Source organism: Nicotiana tomentosiformis, unplaced genomic scaffold (assembly GCF_000390325.3).
Source record: "Nicotiana tomentosiformis unplaced genomic scaffold, ASM39032v3 Un00312, whole genome shotgun sequence".
Taxonomy (NCBI): domain Eukaryota; kingdom Viridiplantae; phylum Streptophyta; class Magnoliopsida; order Solanales; family Solanaceae; genus Nicotiana; species Nicotiana tomentosiformis.
In genome coordinates, this window is record NW_027174871.1 from 26,041 (window position 1) to 35,287 (window position 9,247).

At 34.0% G+C, this 9,247-nt stretch overlaps 1 long non-coding RNA gene and 1 pseudogene across 1 annotated transcript; both read left to right on the forward strand.

Moving 5' to 3' along the window:
• The first annotated feature begins 5,499 nt into the window (after window positions 1-5,499).
• Window positions 5,500-6,625, forward strand: LOC104092749 (lysine histidine transporter 1-like; annotated as a pseudogene).
• A 37-nt stretch (window positions 6,626-6,662) lies between these two features.
• On the forward strand, window positions 6,663-7,725 carry LOC138903999 (uncharacterized). Its single transcript, XR_011413245.1, has 3 exons — window positions 6,663-7,107; window positions 7,232-7,323; window positions 7,446-7,725. It is a non-coding gene; the product is annotated as an uncharacterized lncRNA (long non-coding RNA).
• Window positions 7,726-9,247: the final 1,522 nt, after the last annotated feature.

Consider the following 9,247-nt stretch of genomic DNA (forward strand, 5'->3'; position numbering starts at 1 on the left):
AATAATTGAAAAACTTACCAAAACAAAAAGATTATATCTTGAATTCTTGAAATAGCGAAGCAAGTAGAAAATCACAAAGAGGAATTGAGGAGAGAGAATTGGAGTGGAGAGATGGATAATCGGAGAGTTTGTATCTGGAATAGTAAAGTACACGTGGTTTTGGTAAAGTAAAGGTGCGGTACACATGTCAATTCGCTAATAAGACAGGCTCAAATAAAAGTATAATACACAATGCATTTTGTACAATTCAGGATTGATATGTTGTACAGCCTTAGCCGCTTATATATAGTAGTAATAGTAAAGTAATAATCAGACCACATATACAAATATACATCATGTTATCTAGTTAGACGCAAGCAGGCTCTGATACCAACTGATGAAAAACAAGTATGAACAGCGGAAGCAAATAGCCAAGATCACTTGCATATAATATAGACAACACATAATCACTGATTTTACTCAAACATATCTCTTGAAGCGTGATCGCTATCGCAAAAAGAGCCTTCAAGTCATCTTCCAAGTCCACAGTCTTTTGTTGTGTGACCCGAATAATGCCCGAAATTAGCAAAATTCGTGTGGGCGAATTTCTCCTTGGAAAACCATGTAGTAAAAATATTTCCTCCTTATGGAATAAGACCTCTTAATATAGCCACAGGTTTTAGGGTTTAAAACATTTTCCTAAACCTGTTGGGTCTTCCTTTTCCACTAAGAAATATAATTTTTTTTAATTCCTAATTCTTCAGGCACAACAGGGACCACAATATCTAATTAATGAGACTTCTTATTATCGACTTAATTCAAAATATTCGAATTAATACTGCGATAATAAATTACGAATTATTCCACTAAAAATTCGTAACTGCACTTCTCAGTTCAATTTTGAAATTCTTTCATTAAACCTTATTTAGCTCCCCGTGTTAAGATTCAGATACTAATCAAATAAATTAAATTACTGACAATTTAATTAATTTATTATTTTCTTTAGACTTTTGCTTAACTTGTATCATGTGACGGATAAAAAATCCACTTGCAGGGTTTACACATGAAAACTTATAAGCTTTCATAAAGGTGTATCATCTATCTCTAGACCAAGATATGGATTCCTTCAACTAACTATTATTTCGCCAATATATATCATCATTGTCCAATTTACCAGGTATATTGACCCACAAACAAATCTCGCCTTTTAATAAATCAAAACAATAAATAATATACACAACCAATAACAATTATATCAAGATTAAGAGTATAAGTACGTTTAGTGGCTAGAGAAGTTATTTTATTAAGTCAGTATAAAATACTTATCCCTACTTGGTCCGTTCAATACATACAAATTGTACTAGCACAAGAAGTCAGAATTAAATTATTCCCATAATCAAGATATCTTTGACAAGTACCGAACGCAATGCTCGGGATGATAGTTTTATGGCCCATCTCTTTGGGATAATGAATTTGCAGCTAAGGATACGAGGTCAACCAACCACATCTGAGGAGAGGACCTTATTGGAGCAGCGGTACCCGCTCAACGCTCATGGCCAGCAGCTGGTTGGGATAGGTGATGGCTACAGACTCCCCGATGATAAGGATATCAACACTCCTGAGCAGCCTTAGGTCGAGCCGGAGCAGTCATATGATGAGCACGATGATGATGAGGAGGAGGAAGCACATGATGAAGAGTGGAGAGCCTCAGAGGATGAAGACGCAATTTGATCAGGGAGTTTCTTTGCACCCTACTCATTTTTCTTGTTTTGTCAATTTGTGTATGCACTGAGGACAATGCATGATCTAAGTGTGGGGTGGGGACTTGTAGAAATTACTTCTAGTTGTTTGTTTTATTGTTTTAGTAAGTGTCATTTTCGTTAGATACTTGTTTTAGTTATTTGTTTTAAGAATTTGGTTTAGTGATTTATTTTTGTTATTTGTTTAGTTATTAAAAAAAGATAACTGGACTCTTCCCGATGATGGATCTCCTAGATAGTTTTCTGAGGGAAGTAAGTCAAGAGAAAAAATAAGAAGATTTGTTTTAGATAATGTAGTAATTCTCCCTTGGTTTTTCTTTGGGCCGCGGTTCTTTTCCAAGAGCTTTTAGTTGAACCGAGTGTAGTTAGTTTTTATTTTTAGGAGTAGGAACCACGAAGCTATGCATTTAATTGTAGCAATATCTCTTAGCTTTGTTATACCTTGAGAATAGTTATGACTATGGTCGTGACGCTTAGGCTCGGTTTTTGACTCTAGCATAAATACCTTAAATCGTAGATTCCTAATTTTGCTTAACTGCTTTGACTGGAGTGTCGCGATGAAACCAATCCTGAGTGAGTTATGTGCCTTGTGTGTGAGAGTTTTGTAGGTATTCTGTGCATTGCATTTGATATCTAGAACTTGCCTTGTGTGTATGCAAAGCGAAATAGTAGTCTTGTTCATTCTGAGAAGTAATATAGACGTTTCTTTGTTAAGCCAGATATATATAGTTTACCCACCTAAAAGTTATGTAACGTAGTTAACCCCTTTGAGCCTGTAATCATGTTTCTTTGGCAACCACATTACAAGCCTTACCCAATTATTTGAATTAACCATCTATTTGAACCGTTTCACCTCTAATGAGCACTTGAATTTTTATGAACTTTGTAAAAGTAAAAGAGTGGGATGGTTGGTTTGGCTTTTGAGTGGAACTAATGAAATAAGAAGAAAGGTGCATTGTTTTGAAAAATTAAGAGCCGCTTGAATTGAAAAAAAAAATGAAAAAAAAAAGACAAAAATAGTTGTATTGCTATGAAAAAGAATATTCTTAGATAAGTGGTGACTCTTAATGTAATTGTGCTTAAAGAAGTATGAGGTAATATACATTGATGTGAAGGTGGAGTTTTGGTTTGACATAAGTATGGGCTGAAATGTTAAAGTATATGTATTAAAGTGCTTAGGGAGGTGTAGTCACTCACATATCCAAATATATCCTACCCGACCCACAGCGTACATTACAACCAATCAAAGTCCTATTTGATCTTAGACTAAATAAGCTCGATTAATAGAGTATTACACTACGGGCAAGCCTATGGTGCATCATTTGTGGCATATGAATGTTATTTCTGAGAGCGAGTGAATTTTTTCCTATCTTGAGTTCCTACGTTCTTAAAATTCATCGTGTGTGGAACTGAGCTCTTTGTTGGGTGAGGGCACGTGATTCATAAAGGAAAGGTAATGTCATTGACCTCCATGTTAGACTAAGTAAGTAATTTGTGAATAAGTCATGGTGTATGAGTCAAATCTTGAGGCGAGGATATTACACCGTGGTGCTTAGACTATTTTCAATATTCTTGGTGCAAGGAGTTAAGGGAATTGCTTAGTGAGGTTGTGTCTATAAGTTGGTCCGATTGCTCGAGGACGAGCAATGTTTTAGTGTGCGGTATTGATGTGTGGCTATAATTCATGATTTAGCACACTATTCGCCTTGCATTTTATATGCTTTAATGATAAATTATACTTTATTTACTCGTAATGAACGCCATTTTATATGTGTAGGTGAATTGGAGATGAAACTAGAGAAAAAAGGATACTTAAAAGTCGAAAGCGTGCTCGGGAGGAGTTGAAAAGGAGAAGCCGACGAAGCCAGGTACACTAAACGTTATGCCTGGCGAAGCCAGGCCTAGTGTAGGCCTTATACCTGGCGACACCAGGCTAAGGCCAGGTGATAGACCTGGCGAGGTGAGGCAGGAGCGAGATAGACCAGGCTTTATACCTGGCGACGCCAGGCTTGGGGCGAGGTACACCAGGCGTTAGGCCTCGCGAGGCCAGGTCTGGGCACTCACAGTCCGAGTTTTGAAGACTTATTTCGTCTCTGGGTTTGACTAGGACTTTGCCTACATGTTTAGGTCTTTTCTACACATATAAATAGACCTAAAAATGCCATTTTGGGGGACTTTTGCAATCGGAGGCAAGAATAGCTTGTGGAATCACCTGTTGGGAATTAGAATCATCGATTTCTATATCCTTTCATCTGTACTTGTACTTTAATTATTCAAAATATTTGGGATATTGTTACTATGAGTATGAGTAGCTAAAATTCCTAATCTAGGATTTTGATGGAACCTATTGAAGGATAATTTTCTTGTTACGTTAATATAAATTTGCCGTAGTATTTTCTCTATTTGTTCAACTATACTATTCATGTGGTTGATTGAAGGGCCCTCAATTAGCTGTGCCTATTTAGTATTTATTACTCGGGAGAGAGTGCATATTTAGGTAGTTGTTGAACAACTTCACTCCTAACGTATATGAGGGATCAATACGAAGGGTTTAAAGGTGGGATTAGAGATAATGAAACCTTGGTGCGATCTGAGTGAGCCGTACTTAATGCCAGCTAGCGTAATTCGGCAGAATATGTCTAGTAAATTGTGGTAATTATTCGGGAGAGAGTTACGACAGTTATGGTGCTCATGATCGATAGAGAAGACTTAGGCGAATTTATAGAAAACGTAGCGGAAAAGATTCCGACAATAGGAAAAATCACAACCTTAGATCTTTCCAATTCTTGTTTACAAACCGTTCGTAGTTAGTCATTTGTTAGTGCATTTTCATTATGTAATATTTAGTTAATAAACATCCAAATTATTATTCAAATATTTCTGAAGATTGATTGGGTGAATTTGTGCGGGTCTAGCAACTATGGTTGATAGGTTAATTCCTTATGGGATTCGACTTCGGACTTATTAGCCAGAATATATTTGCGACGACCGCTTGTATTTTTTATAAGGCATAGTTGGGCGTGATCACCTCTTCCATGTCAACATTCAAAATCAATTCAGCTATGAACAGACCATGTCCGCTTCACTTTGGGAAAAGATACAACTCATAATAAATAGGGTATAAAGCTTTGCAATAAGAGGTAAAATTTCCAAAAAAAAAAATCACTTCTTTTGCGTCTTTACTGAATTTTGTATTTTAATTTTTCAACGTGAAATATCAGTGTGCTTCTTATTTTTTTTTTTCCGGTTCACCAGTAGAAAAGAAAAAGGAAAAAAACAACTAAAGAAATGTAAATCTTCAGAAATCAATGGTGTATAATATTAGTGCATGATAAAAAGTAAAAACACATAAATTCGTTATTTCTTTTAGTAGAATTGGTTTAAATTGTGAATATCATCACCGTTTCTATTGTTCGATCAATTAGCAAAAAAGCCTGTGAGACACTTAAGGAATTATTCTCAATAATTTGCATATAATGCAGTAATTTTAACAAAGATATGATGTTATTTATTTATATCCACATATATTTCAGCATTTGGAAAGGACTTCACTTTTTAAAAAATTCCAAATATTGTTGGGTGTAGAGTAAGTATAGAAAGTAGTTTATTTTCCTTAAAAACATAAAACCTTTACATATTGCATATATCTAAAAGGATTAGGATATATTTAGGTCATTACTACTAGATTTAGGTTTTATGGCTATCACCTATATAAATAGGAAAAGGCATATCGAGAAAAAGAAAAGACTTTTTCTTTGTCTATTTTAAAGGACTCGAAATTGATGTTAAATCTCCTTACTCTTTGAGTCACAAACTTTTCATTCTTATTCTATTGCCTAAGCATAGTTAGTTTAATTTAATATGGAAAAGGGAGGAGATAGTGAAGAAAAGAGGAGGGAGAAAGCAATAGATGAATGGCTACCGATAACGTCGGACCGGAATGCAAAGTGGTGGTATTCAACCATGCACAATGTTACTGCCATGGTTGGTGCTGCTGTTCTTAGTCTACCTTATGCCATGTCTGAGATGGGATGGTAACTTTATTTATTTCTCTTTTTCTTTTCTTTATTTAATTTGTTTTTTTTTTTTTATATTAGTTGAATTTATTAGGATTCAACCACAAATTAGTTTGGGAATGCATGAGTCGTAGTATTGTATTCTTCCTTTTTCTTTGGGATTTGTTTTTATTCTTCATTATCAAATTTTTTGATAAGGAATTGCCTTGACTATGAATGTTTTAAAATTTAGATATACTCAAATTCCGGTTTTGTATAACTAACTGCTTGATATCATCTAATTAGCAGTTTTATATATATAATCATTTATTAAGTCATTTAACCATGTTAATTAGTTAATATAATTTGATGCAAACACCCAATGCAATTTTGGTAATTATAGCTTGTTAAAATTTACAAGTGATACCACATTCATCTAATTATTGTATTAAATTGTAATAAATGCTGCAGGGGAGCTGGTGTAACGGTAACGTTACTGTCATGGATTATAACATTCTACACAATCTGGCAAATGGTGGAGATGCATGAAATGATACCAGGCAAGAGATTCTCTGGATTGTTGTACCCCAACAAATTATAGTTGAAGTTAGCACTTGCATTATTTACATGGTCACTGGTGGCAAATCCTTGAAAAAATTCCAAGAAATTCTTTTCCCAAATGCCAAACCTATCAAACTCACTTACTTCATTATGATTTTGTCCATAACTTACTCTGCTATAGCATGGACTGTGTCACTAAAGGAATTAGGAAAAAGTGAGAGAGAAGTTAGTTATGGTCCAAAAAGTGAAAAAACATCAGATAATGTGTTTATGTTTCTGAGTGCATTAGGAAATGTAGCTACAATTCCTTCAACAGAAGATGCACCTTCAAAATGGTGTCGATTTTCATATATGCTAGCTAGAAAAGTTCGCTGCAAATTAACCCGTGTCAGACACCCCATACTAAGGGATGTCTCTGTCACTGTCTACAATAATAACAAGTAACTACTCAGTACAAATAAAATATGTTAACCTAAAAAAAGAGTACATAACTTGTTTTAGTAGACTAAAATAGTTAGTATAATAAAAAATTTACACAGTGCATATATATAAATTTAATCCTTTATATGTAATTGAGGAAACCTACTTCAACTGTATAAACTCTTTAAGTCTTTGATGTGCCTCAATTGATAATATATTATGAGCAACTTAGATGTTAGTAATTTACCTAATTAATCTGTTGTATATTACTTAATTTACATTTCAGGTTTATGCAATGCCAGTGTTTGATATGATAGAGGCATACGCTGTGAAGTCATTGAAATATAATCCTTCCACTCTTCTACGTGTTTGTGTGCGTACGGTTTTTGTTGGTAAGTTATTTACTTGTTTATTAGAAAATATTTTTGCACAATTAGAAAATAAACTGAAAAAGTTGTTTAATTGCTCTTTTCTATGTATTTTTTATATTCTTGCTATGGTCTTCTGTTATTGTAGCATTTACATTGGTTGTGGGCATGACAATACCATTCTTTGGTGGTTTGATGGGATTCATTGGAGGTTTTGCTCTGGCACCAACCTCATATTATGTAAGTATATTTCATAGATAACTCATTAAATTTTCACTTCATTAAATCAGAAACTATGACTATATAATACTCATATGACAAACATATTTAACATTTACTATGTTTTTAATTTCTACCTACAGCTTCCATGCATCATCTGGCTTATTATAAAAAAGCCCAGACGGTTTGGCTTGTCATGGTGTACGAACTGGGTAAGTTTACCAGAACTTGTAAATATAATTATGAAATTTACTTACACTCGGTGTTTACATCAAACTAATCAATAAAACTCAACGATTAAAAATTAAAATGAGAGTGCATATAACTTCACCATAGTTAAGTTAAAAATGTATTTATGAAAAACAAATATCTTACGTACATATTTATTGATTTGATATAAATAGCGATGTCTATACAAATTATTTAGGGAAAAACTTTTTATACACTCGATGATATGCATCAAAGCAATAAGTACATAACAAGTGTCTTTTGCATAAGATATAGCATCTTATTGTTAATAAATATAGATTCTCACATCAATATATAAATTAATTGTGATAAATTAATATAATTTTGTACATGCAACGTTTCGTGCAAGCTTTTTCCCTACTTACCCCTATCTCTTATTTTCTTTTTCTCATTATGTTGCATCTTTGCATTATAGTGGGTGTACTTTTGACTCTAACATCTCCCATCTGCCAAGACTTATCGCTTCTACACCTGATCGATACGGCCAATTTGAGTTTTTAGATGTTAAATTATGTGCTATATCCTACCTGTTTATTGTAAGGCATAGATGCAGAATTTTAGGATAATTCTTTCAGTTTCAGAAGAGCTTTTATATATGGAAGTTTGCTAAATTTTGAATTATAATTTTTGGACAATTGAACTGTTTTTCTAATCAAAGTTCCATCACAGGGATAGAGGAGTTAGGCAAGACTCCAACATGCGTATTCCAAAAATCACAATTACACGAAGGAGGATATAAACCTTGACCTCAATTACAAAGTGTAGATTGGTGGAACCCAATCTAGTTTGTCGTTGATCACAAAGGAATTCTTTGAGAGTTAAGGAAACCTTTTTACAAGTTGGATAGTTCATATCATACATTACTACATACAATCTAGTCATAAACGCTCTAAGCAATACACTGTCAAGAGATATTATCATTAACAACAAAATGATTTCTTTTGGGCTCGAATCAAAAATTTGGTAAACCATCCTGTTCTAAATTCATTGAAGCCCTAACATTTCTATGCAGTGAAACAATTTCATTGAAGATAGCACAATTATGTGAGTTTACTCCTAGGTTAGCAAGTTCATATGCGACAATGTTGCCTTCTCTAAATGCGTGTGTAAACTTGAAATCTCCAGTCGTAGTTACCTCCCAAATTAAATATGCTCAATAATATGTTTGATTTGCCAAGAAGGTACCATCTTTCTATTAATCATGTTGACAGTAAACATTGAATAAGATTCCACATGAACTTTCAAAAAACCAGAATTACTACATAAACTTAATACCATACAATAATGCCTTAGCTTCTATTAAACTGGCCATAGAATTCTGCAAAAGCCTTCATCATGTTGCCATGATGATCACTTATGATATCCCCTCCTCCTGCTGAACCAAGATTACCTTTGTTGCATCCATCAACATTCAATTTTACCCAACCCCTATCGGGTTTGTTCCATTTAATAGCCTGGGAGTGAATAGAAAATTGTAACTTCTCCACATACTTACACTTGTCGATCCAGAGTTGTGAAAGTTTTAGAGTAGGAAACTGACAATTAAGGATTAATGTTAAGCACTTTGAGATGATGATATGCCACCCTGACAGGGATTTATTATCAAACCTTGCTGCATATCTGTTCAACCATATTTTCCAACAAATCATAGATGGTATACATTGGAGTAACACTGAGTGAACTCCATTTCTTTTTT